Genomic DNA, 17,875 nt, shown 5'->3' on the forward strand with positions numbered 1-17,875 from the left:
AACTAGAGCCTCCCTACCTAGCCCACACTCTCCTGTGGTTTCTGGTTTGCTACTTTTTAAACTGATTCCCTGTGCCTCAGGTTCCCATTTGCTAACCTGCTGCAGCTGGGCTTCCAGCAGGGCTTGGGGAATCTGACTCTTCCAGTCGTTCATAACCCTGGGCTGTAACCAATTTTAACTTTTGCATAGGCATATGCAGTTGCCTATTTGTCCTTTTCACCAATTTTTCTAGGAAGGATAAAAAGAAAGAACCTTGCAGTCCTTAACAAGGGGTACTACCTTTCATATCACAATCACTCATGTCACCCAGCACAAGGAAACCCAGAACAGGAACAAAAGCAGAATTTCAAAAGGGAAAAACAAAGGAAAAAAACCCCAGCAAGTCTTTTAAGGAGACAGAGCACCCTGTCACAGGGCTGAATTATCATTGCTGCTGAGATGAGCTTAGTGGGCCTGAGAAGGGCAGAGTCAAAGGTGTCTTTCTGTTACATTTGCATCTACTAGGACTGTTCTGTACATGATCTATACAGAACTTAACCTGCTGTGGAATCCAGCATTGGGGACCTAATGCTAGCAATAACTGAAATTTTAAGTCTAGCCAAAGTAATTAAATTATATGTAAATATAATTATTAAATTCAAATTAGCATCTAATGTGTATCTATTCTTGACACTACTTAGATAATGTTAATGAGTGTGCTTCCTGTCTGAGTCAAATAACACAACTGCCATGTTACTGTTTTGTCTCAAAAGGAAGTTATTCTGATATAATTTACCCTATCTTTGCCTCATCATATCTTCTATCCTTAAAATACCTTTCATACTTACTTTTTTGTGTGTCAAAGTAATAGCATACTAACAGAGGCATGAGAATTTCTTAGTCTAATTATGAATTTAAAACATTTGTTATAAGATTTTCTAGAAACAAATTAGAAGTCGTTCCATCTTAAGGCTTGTCTGCAGGTGAAGTTGTTCTTGATTAAGTCCATGTGTGGACACCCTTATTCTGGAATGAGAATGCCTTGATCCTGTTTAGCTTAACTCCCTTTCAAAGTGGAAACTCTTATTCTGGAGTAAGGGTGGCCACTCATGGAGTTAATCAGGAACAACTCCATGTGTAAATAAGCTCTTAGTTTGTTTTTGACTACCATGAGCCTCTCATTTGTCTCTCTCATGGGAAGGAGGCAATGTCACTGACGACACTCCAGTTGTACTCTTTCACGCAGGTAAGTAATTTAGTACAACCATTGCCAAGTACAGACTCAAAGAATACAAACCAACTTTTAATATCCTAGTTTCTCAAACACTTCCATTTTGGAAATCTAGCCTTCCCCGAAAGAAGAAGTTAAGGGGAAGTAGGAGTCTTCATCCAGGGAGTTCCACTTTTAGCAGCAGAATGACTTCCATGCCTCTAACATGTGCTCATCTCACAGATTATGTAAATATCCCTGACAGTTAACTTCTCTGCCTCCTCACCAAGTGCTAATCAAAGAAGGGGAATGAACCTCCTTACACTATGTAAATGATAGCATTTTCATGCCTGTGATTCAAACTAGAATTCTCAGCCCCTTGCAGCCATGACACAACTATTGAAATGAACACCTCTCTCTTTGAGCTGATACTGCATTACAATGCTCTGTTGCACTGCTGCTCTCCTTTACATCCTACAGTCCCTGCTACTCTTTTCACCACTACAAATATATGATCGTTGTTGACTTTTGAATGCAATGATTGCCACATGATTCATGGGATGGATTTCTAGATAGCTTCTAACAACAAGTGAAAATCCTAGGGCACTGTTTGGAAATATGTTTCATCTGGAAAACTTTTGTTGGGATGGAGGTGGTAGCTTTGTAGAATTGTTCTTGTATATATCTCATATGCTAACCGGTGTGTCTCATACTCTGATGAACAGTGAGTTGGAAGCCCTAGCATGTATCATTGAGCACTACAATTAGATATGTGCACTCTAGTGTCCATCAACATTTCACCAACTTTTGTCTTGTGTTTAGACGTTTTTTACTTGTTCAACTCGTGTTTTCTTCTGCCTTTCTTTTTAATGTATTGTCTAGGTATTTGTTTTATTTCATATACCAGGATATTTCATGGGGCTTAGGTTTGCCTACTGACATTGATGGGAGTGGAATGGATTAGATCTCCATGCTCTTTACATGATGCAAATGTAGGTCCTTGATCCTGTATTTGGGTCTATGCAGGGCAAGGGTCTATTTGAGCAAATCTGAATGCAGGATCAGAATCCCCATGCAATGTCACAAATGGAACAGCATTTTATGATGAGGTTTTTGAATACAAATCTATACTGTTTGTTGTCTACTGCTACAGGGTGTAGTCCCTTTTCAGAAATCAGACTATTTATTATATGTCTGGGTCTCTTTAAAGGTCTTTTCTCCAATGGCTATAGGCACTCCTGCAACTTAAAAAGTAGGGACAAAAATCCAACCAATCCTGTCCTTATGACAATCTGTCTATGGGAAAAACTCCCATGCTGATTTTCATAATGTGCTTTATAAACTTTAAGAAGAAAAATAAAAGTGAATGGAATCCTTTGTGAAATAGCCCACTCGATCTCAGTTCAGCAGAAATATACGACACTCTCTCATCCTGTGTTTGTACTAATTTCCAATTATATCCTTCTAAGGAAGTAGTTAATCCTTTGGCGTTTACTGTAGCTCAATGTAATTCACTTCAATAATATATAAATCCTCTAAGAATCATCCTAACTTAATAGAATCATAGACAGTAGGTCCAGAAAAAAAGAACATGTGAGCTAGTCAGGCTGACCTTCAGCCTGAGACCAGAAAAAAAAACCAGTTGTCTCGTAGAGGTGATCGCTAACCAAAATTTTACTGGAAATTGTGGAGATATTTTTAAATGGTTAATTAAGACGGGGCCTGCTTTTTGGAAGTGAGGTCCTTAGTTTTAGGGTGCATGGTAATTGCCTCATCTCACTTGACAGCACTCCCATTTCCATACAGGTCCTTGATATTCTGCAAGTTAGAAATAAAAAAGTGTTAAACCACAATGTGCATACTTTTATGAAATGAAGTCCTAAAGCCTATGTTGCTTTAATCTAAGGAAGAGGTTTTCAGAGGTGAGCATCATGAGCATTTCTGTAAAAAGCAACGTGGTGAAGTATGCATATAAAATACATTGTCAGGCCTTGAGTGTGCTGACACCTTTTTTTTTTTTTTTTAACAATGTCCATTAACTATTTTCAGCTACAAGAGTTTCTAAAATGAAAAACATCATGCTGAACCTATCTAGGTTGGGGCAAATAAGACCTCATGCATGTTTGCAATGATTGACCTACAGCCAAGATAAATACAGCTCTCTTTGTGCTGGCCCGGCACAGCAGTTGCATCCTGAGAGTTTTGACTATGACAATAAGTAGGAGACAAAAGGGTCAAACAAGGGTCAATGCTGCAAAGGTGCTAAGCAATGATTCAGCAAGCACTTAAAAATGAGAGTAATTCTAGTGAAGTCAATAGGGACTATGATCATATGTAATAAACTGCTCCACAGGTTATTAGTAGGGTTAGAACTTAAATCTACTGATGTGTTTAACATTCAATATGCTTATTTCATATACCTACAGTCCCATTGACTTCAGTGGAACTACTCACATGTTTAAGTGTTTTGCTGGGTCTGCACTAGAGCACTCCGCACTTTGCAGGATCAAGCTCTCGTGGAGACCATAGTGATGAGAGAAATGGGAAACGCATAGATAGATTTGATGGGAGATTCCTTTCATTACATTACCAAGACCAGGTTGAGCTGATCAAAAGATTTTTGAATTTAAAAGGTTTTTGCTGAAAAAAGACCTTTTATTCAAACTTAGACATTTTCATGAAAAAATTGTTCAAAATTTGTCTATTTTAAAAATGGACTCTTTCCTCTTCTGTTTTCCTCCCTCCCATTCAGTAGCAAATTGGGGGGAAATATTCTAGACTGGAAATTTCCTATAAAAATCTTCTCAAATGTTGAATAAATGAAAATCATTCTTTTGCAGAGCAAAACTGACTTCGAAATTCGTAGTGAAGAATGTTTCCCCTTTTTCAGCCAGCTCTCCTTAAAGGTGAGCTACAAAGGCAAGAAACAATGATTTGTGCCTATCCTTTTGTTTTGTTATGATGAAGTAGGGACCTGAAACCTTCTTCCTCTCCTTTTTTTTATTTTTATTTTTTTATTTTATTTTTAAGGAAGTTTGGTGTAGGATTGCCAGGTGTCAGGTTTTCGACCAGAATGCCCTGTCAAAAACAGATGCTGGCAGTTCCGGTCAGCACTGCTGACCAGGCTGTTAAAAGTCTGGTTGGCAGTGCAGTGGGGCTAAGACAGGCTCCCTGCCTGCCCTGGCTCCGTGCAGTTCCTGGAAGTGGCCGGCATGTCCCTGCAGCCCCTAGGCATGGGGACAATCAAAGAAGCTCTATGCATTGCTCCTGCCCTTAGTGCCTGCTGCACAGCTTCCATTGGCTGGGAAGCATGGCCAATGAGAGCTGCAGGGGCAGTGCCTGCAGGCCTGGGCAGTGTGCACCATGCAGAGCCACCTGGCTGCACCTTCGCCTAGGGGATGTATATGCCTCCTGCTTCCAGGAGCAGCATGGCGCCAGGGCAGGCAGCCTGCCTTAGCCCTGCTGTATCACCAACTGGGAGCTGTCTGAGGTAAGAGCTGTCCAACCAGAGCCTGTACCTTAAATTCCCTGCCCCAGGTCAGAACCCTCTCCTGCCTCCTAGAGCCCGCACCCCCACCCCAATCCCCAGTCCTAGGTCAGAACACCCTCCCACACCCTGAACCCCTCATTTCTATCCCCACCTCAGAGCCCATACCCCCAGCTGGAGCCCTGAGCCCCTCCTGCATTCCAACCCCCTGCCCCAGCCCAGTGAAAGTGAGTGAGGATGGAGGAAAGCGAGTGACTGAGGGAGTGGGGCTGCAGTGAGTGGAGTTGGAGCCTCAGAGAAGGAGTGGAGAAGGGGGTGAGGCAAGGGTGTTCGGTTTTGTGCAATTAGAAAGTTGGGAACCCTAGTTTGGTGCCATGTTTCCAAGAAGTCCCTTGACCTCTGCTTGGTCTGGCCCTCTTTCCCCCTCCTCAGTTGTGCAATGTGAATGGAGGAATATACACAAGTTATTGAGGGAGAAAGTGCTTGATGATTGCTATGGTGGTACTTTATGTCTGCTGAGGCTGGAGGATATGTTGATTCAGGGATCTCTCCGTGGAGGGACAGCTTCTCTGTGCTGTTCTGCAGGCTCTTGGCAAGCACCCTGCTTCCAAAAGGGTGTCAGTGTGTTTAGAAACAAACACTGTTTCCCCTTCTATTCAGTTGTGGCTTTTCTGACAACTCTCCAAACAAACAATACCAGTAGTTCAGCTGCATTGACTTCTCCTTTAGCAACGATTACAAAAGGGTTTATGCCCAGATACAGCCAGGAAGTGGGAGGGTTATTAGGGGTCTGTCTTGTAGGTCTAGTGGCTTAGTGATATAATTGCTTCATCACATGCTCCAATGGCTGCTTCCTTATCTGGGGAACACTCTGGCATTTTACACCCTGCCATGTCATCGCCATGCAAAACAGTCATGTGCAGCACGCAGTCACTGTGGTCAGATACAGACCTCTGCTTCCTCTTAAGTGACTGATATAGCTACAGTACCTCACTCTTACCAGCAAAAGGGAACTTCTTGACTTTCTTGGCCTATAGATTCCAGGAAAATCTCTTACTGGCTTCTCTGAGGACTATTCTTAGGACATTCCCATTCTGCAGCTCATTCCTCCACCAGCAGGGCCGCCCAGAGGATTCAGGGGACCTGGGGCAAAGCAATTTCAGGGGCTCCTTCCATAAAAAAAAAGCTGCAATACTATAAAATACTATATTCTTGTGGGGGCCCCTGTGGGACCCGGGGCCTGGGGCAAATTGCCCCACTTCTCCCCACCCCTGGATGGCCCTACCCACCAGCACATTTTATGCCAGGCAACTTTCTTTGGGGATGGTAAAATCCAAGCTGCAAACATTGATAGGAAGGAGTCCAGAGCTTTCAGCGGCCTCTGGAGAGAACTCTGACTCCCCTTCAGCTTACTGGTGTCCTTAGTGGAAGGTGAGCCAGAAAGCAGCTGACAGTACATACATGAGAGGAGTCAGTCAGGTACAACTGAGCCTAGCTAGAGGGGCTGGGCTTGGCTACTCTAATGGGAGTGAGAGACATGGGGTTGCCAACTTTCTAATGGCACAAAACTGAACACCCCTTCCCCACCCCCTGCCCTTTCTCTGAGGCTCTGCATCCACTGACTCCATCCCACCACCCTCTGTCGCTCACTCTCCCCCATCCTCACTCACTTTCACTGGGCTGGGGCAGGGGGTTGGGGTGCAGGAAGGGGTGAGGGTTCTGGCTGGGGGTGCAGGCTCTGCAAAGGGCTGGGGATGAGGGCTTTGGGGTGCAGAAGATGGCTCCAGGCAAGGGGCTGATAGTGCAGGGGGTATGGGCTCTGAGATGGGGGTGTGGGCTCCAGGTGGGGCCAGAAATGAGGGGTTTAGAGTATAGGAGAGGGATCTGATCTGGGAGAGAGTTTTGGAATGTGTGTGTGGGGGTGAGGACTTTGACTGGGGGTGCAGGTTCTGGAGTGGGGCAGAGGTGAGGGTTTTGGGGTGCAGGAGGGGGATGAGAGCTGCGGAAGGGTATTGGGGGTGTGCGTGCTCACAGTGGCACTTACCACGGCTCCCAGGAAGCACCTACCAGGTCCCTGCAACCAAGGACGGCTCCAGGATTTTTTGCCACCTCAAGCCAAAAAAAAAAGGAGGGGGCGGAGTGCTGCCACCGAAGCGAAGAAAAAAAACCCACAAAAAAAGAGTGCCAGAGTGCTGCCCCTTGAAAAGTGCTGCCCCAAGCACATGCTTGGAATGCTGGTGCCTAGAGCTGGCCCTGCCTGCAGCCCCTAGGTGCAGGGAGGCCCGGAAGGCTCTGTGCGCTGCCCTCGTGGCAGCAGATACTGTCCCCACAGCTTCCATTGATCATGGTTCTCGGCCCATGGGAGCTGTGGAGTCGGCACTGGGGCAGGGGCAGCATGTGGAGCCTCCCTCGCCACTCATGCACCTAGGAGCCACAAAGATGTGGTGACTGCTTTTGGGAGCCGCACAGAGCCAGGGCAGGCAGGAAGCCTGCCTTAGCCCTGGCCCCCCACTACCCCAGTGCCAACCAAAGCCACCAGGATCCCTTTTTGACTGGGCATTCCAGTTGAAAATCTGGCAACCCTATAATGCTAAGCAGAATCCAAAGCAAGGAACTCTGTGTACATGAGAGCTGCCCAGTGCGCATTTTGTTTGTTTGTTTTGTTTGGGTTTATGTTATTGGTTTGGATTTGACTGATTGTTGATCTGCAGAAAAGGAAGTGGCCAGGGACTCTGCTGGTTTGTGCTATTTTAGTTGAACAAGAAACCTCTAAGTAAACTGGAAACCCAAGATTGAGTGTTTTTTGATTTTGCTTTACATATGTCTCCCGGGAACTTTCTTGCTAGATGCTCAAAGAGCAACCTGACCACAAGGACTTAATGTTTCTTTAAATATCTGCTTTGTGTCATGCAATAGTCAAGGTTTTCTACATTTAAATCACAATAATGGTTGTGAGACTTATTGTGGGTTCCAAATATTTGAAATTTGCTAGTAAGCTTAACACAGATAATGTTTTGAAAAGCACCACAAAACAGATTTTTTTTTATGATGCATAATTCATTTTTATTGCTATTATCAAAGATACTTCATAGTTTACCACTTACTGTAGTGTAGTATATTTTGTAAAAATTAGTGACATTTTAGCCTTGTGTGACCTCCCTACCACATTCCTCTATTAAATCACTGTGGACTGAGGTTGCTGGGGTGAGAACTATTGAGCTGACAAATTAACACAGTTGACACTTGTTAATTCTTATTATAGGTCTCACAACCGCACAGTCATGTTCAGTCAAACCCATACAATCCCTTTAACGTCATGCCTACATGTTACATGGACAGAAAGGAAGTTGATTTAGTCTCCAAAATGAATGCAGACTCTGATGTTCAAGACACCATTTCTTATTATTTGAGTGATGCTGTCTAAATGATGCAAAGGATGAAAGGTTTCAAACTTCGTTTCACTGGCCAAAACCATAGTCTCATAACAGGGCCTGAAAATTGTTCACAAGTGTAATCAGCTTGAGTAAGAACACAAAGGGGTAGCTACTGTGATGCTCCTAGCTGTACCATCTTTCATCTCTAGCCTCTAACATGGTAGAAGTGCAATAGGGTGACAGACTGGTGTGTTGTTTCTCGCTCATGCCATGTTTGTGTCTGGTAGAGTGTTTTTAGTCTTCAGCCTGTAATGAACATTGTACCAAATTCAACTGAGTGACTCCAGAGAAAGATCTGGTCCATTGCTTCCACACCAGGCAGGCCAGTCTCACTCAGTTAGGACCTTATCCTACTCATTTCAATCAGTTATGTGGGAAGATAAAGAAATACGGTAGCAGGAACTATCATTAATTACATCTTCCTATCTCATTTGAGGGGTGAGAGCTGGTGTTTTTCTTCTCTGTTCAAATACTTCAGAGTTGTTACCTTAAGTATTTGAATATATAAGTAAAAACCAATTAATCACTATGAGGAGTTAGAATAGTTTAAGCTCATTGTAGATACTGGAATTTTCAAAATATTTATAACAGAGGGTGGTTGTACAACAACAGGCATTGCACATACATTCACTGAATGTTTCAGTCTCAATGATTTAAATAATTGTACCTAACTGTTTACTCTGATCTAGACACTTAATCATTTAATAACTCACTGATAACTGACCCGCTGGAATTTAAGCCAAAAGCCACTATCTGGCTCAGTGGGGCCTGCTTTTGGGAGAATCACTTGAATGAGGTGTTGAAGGGCTGCAGGATCCCTCTCTAGGAAGTCCTAAATGACCCATACACTCCATCACATTCATAACGGAACATTTTTTTTCAGAAGGAAACTACAGCAAAGCTGGGTATTGCCCATCCCAAAAGAAAACCAAAGGGTAATGAGAAACTGTCAGCACTTAAGCTAGCATTCATATTTTTTCCTCAGTTTATACTTCTTGTCCCACAATCCCTGCCCACCTTGTCTTCCAACACAGAGAAAAATGCTTTTGATTTACAAATTTTACAACACAGGGTACAAAGATAAAAGTGGCCTCCGTTTATTTGTATCTGAATTTCATTAATTAACACACAGCTTTGTATGAGGGGATATTTAAAGTCATTGTGACAGATAGTGCAATCCCAGGCAGTATCTTTGGGAGAACATATTATATTGTTATGAATAGTTCACAATCCCTGGCCCGCAGTGATACATATACAGCTCCAGCAGGGAGGGTTACCACAGCTCCTCCAGGAACTAAAAACAGTGGGGTATGATTAAGGTGAATCCCTCAGGTTGTTGTAAACACCTCTAGAAAGGCACCATTCCTGAGGAGGCTTGCATATACTGGTTCAAACTGGGTTTTACAGACAAAGAAATGGATTTTGGCATTAAAAGGCTCAGGTTAAACTGACTCTGGGCCTTCTTTCTGATCCAGCAAACAGATAGGACCATCCGTCCAAGGGCCCCAATGCTTGCAGAAGAGCTGACACTACTTTGACCTACTAGGCCGCATAAGACTGATGGGTGACTCCTGGTATTTGAACACACACTAAGCATCTGATTATAGTTTTGATTATGTTTTCTCTGTTATGCTTTTACCTTAAGAATAGATGTTCTTGCTTAGAAAGAACTGTGTGGTAACTTGTAACTGCTGGCAATACACTGTTCATAGACTTTAGAGAGAAAGCAAAGCACAGGCTCTGGCCTTGAGGCAGACAGTCTTGCTGGGGACAGTCTTGCTGGGGATATTGCAGGGTAAGGCAGGGAGGTGTGCAGCCTTAAAACCCCTCACTCAGAAGGGAGTGAGACAAGGGACCCTACCCAGGGACATATGATGGTTGGCTAAGACCCGACTGGAAACTGCGGGAGTGCACCACTGCAGGGGGAGACAGTAATACAGCTGTAGTTACTCTGCAACTGTGACATTCATGTTTATAAGTAGGTCAGTTTGTCAGGGCAAACCCAGTATCACCATTACTGCACCAGTTAAAGAAAGGTGGTAAAGAATATGAGGTGTGTGTGCTATGACCAAGATGAGCCAGAAACTGAAATATTTTTGTATCTGACTCCAAGGCTGCAGGTTAATGACTGCATTTCATTAACAGGATTTTATTTTGATTGATGTTAAGTTTTGGTAGGATTGGCCTGTATGTGGGACAATCATTTTTGTTCTTTTTCAGATCGTGACATTTGAGGAGTGACTTATACCACAGTATCTATGGTACTTTCTTCTGAATTTTCTTCTCCGGTGCCCACACAAGCTTCCCCTTTTGCCACAGTCTCACCCATTTAGGGAGATTGCATTGGTGTGTAGGTTGTCTGCACAGTTCCAGGGGCTGCACAACAGTTTTGATGTCACTGACAGCCTCTCGTAGGCAAGAAGTTAATTTTTCAACCTCAGACAATAAATGGCAAAAAATGACTAATTCTCCCAGCACGTTCCAAATGACATGATATTTACTGTTTTTAAGTCTTGAAATTCCAAAAAATCTCAGTCATGTCTTGTCTTATCCTTCTAACATATTGATACAAAGAAAGGAAGCTGTGAGAAAATGCAGTAGACACGTGATGAAATGCCTTCCAGCTGTTGAGCCAACATACGCTGTCTTTAGAGAGTGCGGTTTAGCAGGGAAACTGTTGTGTGGGAGTCTATGGAAACAGAAGCTCAAGGGGCTGTGCTCTGAGACATAAAGAAACCAACCTGTGAAGGATAGTTCTATCTATAACTTCCGTGTCTGCTAAAACTGAGAACCCAGTTATTTGACCCAAAGGCATGTCATGCAAATGTGTGCTGTAGTACCAAGTTTGAAAAAGTTTCCCCGAACACCCATCTTCATGGCTTTGCCTGAAATCATTTTTAATGTGTGAAAAGACTGCTGTGATGGCACCCTGTGCCCTCCTAGACACAGGGTTTTTCTCATGCTCTGAAGCTGACTTTTCTCTGAATCACCCAAATAGTGATTGCCTTGGCTCGATTGTGCCCACCATCTAGTTCCAACAAAAGTGGCTTTTATTGGCAAATTACAGAAATAGAGACACACACAGAATAAATCAATGCATCTTGTCTGATGCTATGGAAATCATCATCAAACTCACATTATGCAGTACTGAAGCTAGGGCCAGTCCAAAATTTTTTGTCAAAACTTTTTTTAACCTGAAAATTGGATTTTTGACAAAACCAAAAAGGTTCATGAGAAGTGTCTGCTGTCCTTGAAAATGTTCAGTTTCTTGTCAAGATAAAAGCCCCCCCACCCCACCCCCACAACTGAAAATTTTACAGATTTTGGCCAAAAATGGAAACATTTTTATTTGACAATGAAAGAGTCAAAATTTTCCACGGGGGTTGGGGAAGGGTATATCACAGCTGACTTTGATGGAACCTTAGCTAGAGTATAGCAAAAGCAAAAGTCCTTTTCCACTCTCACACTCTATAGCCATCTCTCAGTCCCAAGGTGGTCTGGCTGTCAGTGTTCCAATGGGTCACATGCTCAAAGAAAATGTCACTACTTTTCTCAAGGTGAGTCTCTGGGCCTGACTCTACTTACACTGATGTCAATAAAATATATCGTCACAGAAGACACCCAGCTGTAAGTGTGAGATGAGAATCAAATTCTCTGTACATTATACCTTTCCTTTTAACTAGCAGAGCATATAGCATGAAATCATAATGCCAGAACAAGACTAGAATGGTTAAGCTGGTTTTAGCACATTTCCCACATGTGTGCTTCTTGCTACTCATCTCCTTTCCCAGCAGTAATTTCCTTTAAGAGAACTGTGCTTGTTGAACAACAAGAGGAAGCACCTTTGGTTTAGGAAATCAGTTTATATAAATGTCATTTTCATGTTCTCAAAAATAAGATCCTTTAAAGCAATATTCACATTAAGTACGAAAACCCAGTAGCACAGACATCATCTTTCATTCAACTTGATGACTTTCAGGCAGTAAGACTAGCTATATTACCTAGGCAAATCTTGTTGCTGATGGGACTGAGATCATCAGAAAAATGAATTAATGTAGAGTCAGAACTCCAAAACAATGAGAACTTTATCTGAATAGGAGCTGAGTAAAAGCTGAGTAAGGAATAATTTAGCTCATCAGAAATGGGCTCAACAGTTTTATAGAGAAGTATTATTTGTACACCCATAAGCATCTGTGGCCAGCCTTTAAAATGAATGATATGGCTCCATTCTTCGCCATCCTCTCCCAAACCTCCCAATAGCAACCCCAACTTAAATGCTCAAGTCTGTATCATCAAAACCAACGAGTCCTTGTGGTACCTTAGAGACTAAAAAATTATTCTGGCATAGTGTTCTTAAAACTACAATACCCATTTGGGGAGGTGAAGAAACAAGATTGACAGCGCCAGAAGGGTACCCAGAAGTCACCTACTACAGGACAGGCCCAACAAAGAAAGTAACAGAATGCCACTAGCCGTCACCTTCAGCCCCCAACTAAAACCTCTCCAGTGTATCATCAAGGATCTACAATCTGTCCTGAAGGACAATCCCTCACTCTCACAGACCTTGGGAGACAGGCCTTTCCTCACTTACAAACAGCTCCCAAACCTGAAGCAAATACTCACCAGCACCTACACACCACACAACAAAAACACCAACCCAGGAACCAAACCCTGCTACAAACCCTGTCCACATATCTGTTCAAGGGACACCATCGTAGGACCTAACCACATCAGCCACACCATCCAGGACTCGTTCACCTGCACGTGTAACAATGTGATATATGCCATCATGTGCCAGCAATGCCCCTCTGCCATGTACATTGGCCAAACTGGACAGTCTCTACTCAAACAAATAAATGGACACAAATCAGACATCAAGAATTATAACATTCAACAACCAGTAGGAGAGCACTTCAATCTCCCTGGACACTCAATAACAGACCTAAAAGTGTCCATGCTTCAACAAAAAAAACTTCAAAACCAAACTTCAACGAGAAACTGCAGAACTGGAATTAATTTGCAAACTTGACACCATCAAATTAGGCCTGAATAAAGATTGGGAATGGCTGGATCACTACAAAAATAATTTCCCCTCCTTGATACTCACCCCTTCTTGTCAACTGTTGGGAATGGGCTACATCCACCATGACTGAATTAGCCTCATTAGCACTGACCTCTCACTTGGTAAGGCAATTCCCATCTTTTCATGTACTGTATATTTATACTTGCCTACTGAATTTTCCACTCCATGCATCTGATGAAGTGGGTTATAGCCCACGAAAGCTTATGCCCAAATAAATGTTAGTCTCTAAGATGCCACAAGGACTCCTCGTTGTTGTTGTTGTTTGTTTTAAATGCTCAAAGCTTTCTTGCTTAGCAAGACCCTGGGGGATACAGTAACACCATGGTCTGTTTGCACATGACTGTGTTGAAGCCTAAATGCAGCTTGAAAGTCCTGAGATTTTCAAAGATATTACGGGATTTGAACACATATCCTCCATTAATTCTAATGTAAAATATATGCCTAATCCAGATGGCTTTGAAAATCTCAGCCCAAGGTTATTTGAGTTTGAGGTTATCTAAAGAACAGGTAGCCTCAAACACTACTCCTCTCCTTAATGCTGATCATAGTAATATGCTAAAAAAAAAAAAAAAACCCCACACACAGTGACAGTTAATTTGTGTGTGTGCACACATGTGTGTCTTCTGAGAAATCTGAAAATGTCACTTATAACTGGCATGATTAGATTTTTTTTGTCAGATGCAAAGCACCTTTTTATTTCAGCACAATCAGCCTTTTTTCCTTTTGCCATGAACGCAACCAGAAGTTACTGCTGACGTGGGTGATGGATAAAAGAGAATTTGAAGGAACAAGAACAAAGATTTATGATTTTATTAGCCCATTAGAATCTTAGGTGTTCCATACACAGGGCAGCTCTAGCACTGGGCTCTTTTTTGTTAACGTGGTATTGATGTTTGATCGAGCCATACTGGAAATCATCTAAATTGTGAGACATGAATTAGGGAACCAGAGGCAGGTTCACTGTTTTTCATCCTTTTGTAGATTGGGAATGTGGTTGGAAATGTTTGAGGAGAAATGGTTTTCTCATTTCAGAAGAATTTTCATTTCTGCAATATGCACAGGTAGAACCTACCCAAAGAAAACCCCTTCAGTACTGTGCTCAGGGGAGGAAGGAGGCAACACTTATCTCTCTTGTGAAATCAACTTGAGTTGTATACTGAACATATCACACTCTTTTTCCTGTAAAAAGAAACCGTTATTTTAATACTAAAATGAATAAACCACATTGCTATTTTTGCACCCACATTATTTTCTAGAGGCGAAAAGTTAGCAGTGTAGATTTTTCATACCACTCTCCTTTTTTAATTCTCAACCTGGAACTGAGAGTAGATTTATTTTACTAAAGCCAAATGTTACATTCCCCTTTCAGAGAAAAGGGAACAGTGGTTTGATCTGGTGGTGGGCATGGAAATGTGGAGTGCCCTGTGGCACATTCCTCCTCACCCTGACCCTGTGCAATGACATTCCCACTTGTGTCACTGACTCACAGTGGATCTTTGGGCATGTCACTTATGGCCACATTTTCCAAACTGGTCCCTATTTTTTTGAATCCCTTGAATGGTAAGTGCCTAGCTTTACCTTTTCAGAACTCTGAGTACCTGCATATCCCACTGGCTTCTGTTGGAATTGTGAGTGCTAAACACCTTTGAAAATCCAGGCTTGTGTGTCTAAAATTGGACACCCCAAAACAGAGGCAACTCAAATCAGAGGTCTACTTTGGAAAAATTGACTTTAACCCCTCTGTACCTCAGTTTCCCCTTCTCTAATACAGGGATAATCCTTCTCATAAGCGTGTTGCTAATTAATAATTCTGTAAAGTGCCATGAGTTCCCGAGTTGGAAGATGCAGTAGTCACGCTGCCAAGAATTATGGCAGGGCTACAGAATTAAATTACTGTAGTATTTTATCATAAGAGCTGATAGATAGTCTGATGAAAGTGACCCACTAGAATTGTTTGGTATCTCAGAAATGCTAGTATGACCCTGAGCAGGGACGTTCACACCCAGATCAGTAAAGTATTCTTTACTTGAGTGTAATTAAATGATTGATCCTTTTGCTTTTTTCCTCCTTTTTTTCTTTCAATCTCTTTCACTAAACAATTCAACACAAAAGGAACATATGGAGATAAACATTTTGCAAGACAATAGTTCAGCAGGCAGACGACTTGTTATACAAAACAAAAGTACTTCCATCTCCATCATCCAAAATTGGGAAACCATTCTATCCCTTGTACACCGGGAAATTAAACTAGCTCATTTCTCAGAAAAAATGTAAGTGGATGCTATTAGAATGAACAGAAATATGATTTCAATGTATTTTATAGTAGATCAGTTGAGTTGTGCAACTTACTTCAACATGTTTTCCTTTGGAGTCAACAAGTGAACACAGATTATATTCAGAAGTGGGGTGTGAATTTCTGATGGGCACTTTTCTCACTCTTAAAGCCTATCAGTAAGAGGGACGTTTTCTAAAAATATCCCGCTTCTACTAACAATAGTCCAACTTCACTGGAGTCAGCAATACTGGGAGTCGCAATGTAGTGCTTCTGCTGCCATTTTAAGCACAGTGTAATCTAACCCTGCTCAGATCAGATCTGTCTAATTGATGTGGTTCTATAACACAGTGGCAGGAGCCAGCAACTCGTCTGCACTATGGATCCCAACATTGCTGACCATGACAGAGCTGAACTGATGTTACCAACAGCCTAGGATAGACAGACCCTGAAAGATTCTGGGTGTGATCCGGTGAGCCCTTACTCCGATGACTAGTACCTCTGATTTAATGGAGCAGGACCGGATCTGGCCATGAAGAGCATGCAAAAGGGAAAACATATGCAGAATATGAGAGAGAGAGAGAGAGAGAGAAATTTAAATGGAAAAAAAAAAGCATTCAGTTGCTATGCAGGGTACAGTCTCTGTGTATCTCTGATATATGTCATGAGCTATGTCCTTCACTTCTCAAGATTTCCCAAGGCTCTCTGTCTTCTATAGGTCTCCCATTTAGATCATGGGCCCTGCCCAAAGAGATTATATTATTTTTTGTGGCCTGTACAGCAAATAATAAGATTCCCTCTAGCTAGAGATCATGTTTTCATTGGGGGTTGTTTTAAATGAAATCTCCCTTAACCAGGGGCGACTCTAGACATTTCGCTGCCCCAAGCTCCACCGAAGCCACGGGACCAGTGGACCCTCCGCAGGCGTGCCTGCAGGAGGTCCACTAGAGCCCTGCCTGCCGCCCTCCTGGCGACCGGCAGAGCGCCCCCCATGGCATGCCACCCCAAGCACGTGCTTGGCGTGCTGGGGCCTGGAGCTGCCTCTGCCCTTAACATCAATTTCTGTGTCAGTTGCAGGAAGAAAAGGTCTATAAATGCTAGACCTGGCCAGGTACTACCCTGTTATGCCAGAAACCCACCACGGAGTCTTACGGCAGTGCACTCTGTCCCAGTGAAGGCAAGCACTATACCTTCCTCAACAGTGGATCTTCTGGTCAGTTGAGAACAGCATAGATTTGCTCCCACTTTTCTACTTAGCCAGAATTCTGCTCGCCACATTACATTGTCCACAAAGTATTAATCTAAAGTTGATGAAGGGGACGTGGAGATTTTCAGGGATTCCTAAGAGCTGCTAAGGTCTATCCCTCACTTCCCTCTATGATTGGAGGGCGGGGTGGGGGGATTTAAACCCTGCATTATGCTCCTTGCAGGGCCTCATCGCTTGTGCTTTCATAGAATTGTATGGAAAATCCCTCATTTAAAAACATGCAGAAATCCCCATAGAAAAGTATAGCTATAGCAAGCCCATATTTATGGGCTTCATGTGAAATTTGTCAGTTGTGGCTGACAGTGGTTCATGTGAAGCTTTGTTTTGGTTTGGTTTTGTATATGTTTGAGTCCTAGAGTCTTGTTTTAGTTTTTGGCTTAATCAAAACCTCAAAGTGAAACTTGCTGCAAATTGAAAATTATTCAGAGTTTTGATACAAAGCTATACATTAGCCCTGGTTTGCTCAAAATTGATCTGAAACTCACTGAGAAGGTTTTCCAAGGCTAACTGATGTCTTGATGAACAAGGACTCATTTTGGGGTTCGTTACCAAAAGGAGAACCAAGCAAGTAGCACTCACTTTTTTGTAAGCTATGCTGGGTGTGATAATGAAACACAGATGGATAGACAGAGCATGGGTTACTGGCACAGTGCACTTAAGTATGTAATGATCACAGGGTTCGCTGTGGCTGTTAGAATTTGGTCCTGTGTGTTTATCTCACCATGTGTCTTAACAATTCATAGATATCAGACTGGCAATCTAACTGCTTTATTAACTTCAATGGAATTGTGCTCACTTTCTACATTTTGTCCAAGGTATGTAAAAGAATTATGCTTCTCCATGTGCTAAACCCTAAAATAAGTAGAGGGGCAGACATGGCAACTGAAGTTGCAAGACGACCCTGTGAGGAGATCATATAAGATCCTAGATGGATTTGTTGCAAGAGTGTGAAAGCTGCATGTAGGCTGGAGGCAATAATGGAGACTTCTATCCTAGCAACATTTGAAAGAAGATATCGCACTCCTTTCGGGGCTCAGGGGGGAACATGAAGGAGGTGGTGGAGTGGCGAGTTACTTGTTTGAAATAAGCAGTGGGCCCAGCTCATTATTGGGCTTACATTAGCAAAGTCAGTAGAGAAAGAGG

The sequence above is a fragment of the Chelonoidis abingdonii genome, chromosome 8, assembly GCF_003597395.2.
Source record: "Chelonoidis abingdonii isolate Lonesome George chromosome 8, CheloAbing_2.0, whole genome shotgun sequence".
NCBI classification, from domain to species: Eukaryota; Metazoa; Chordata; order Testudines; family Testudinidae; genus Chelonoidis; species Chelonoidis abingdonii.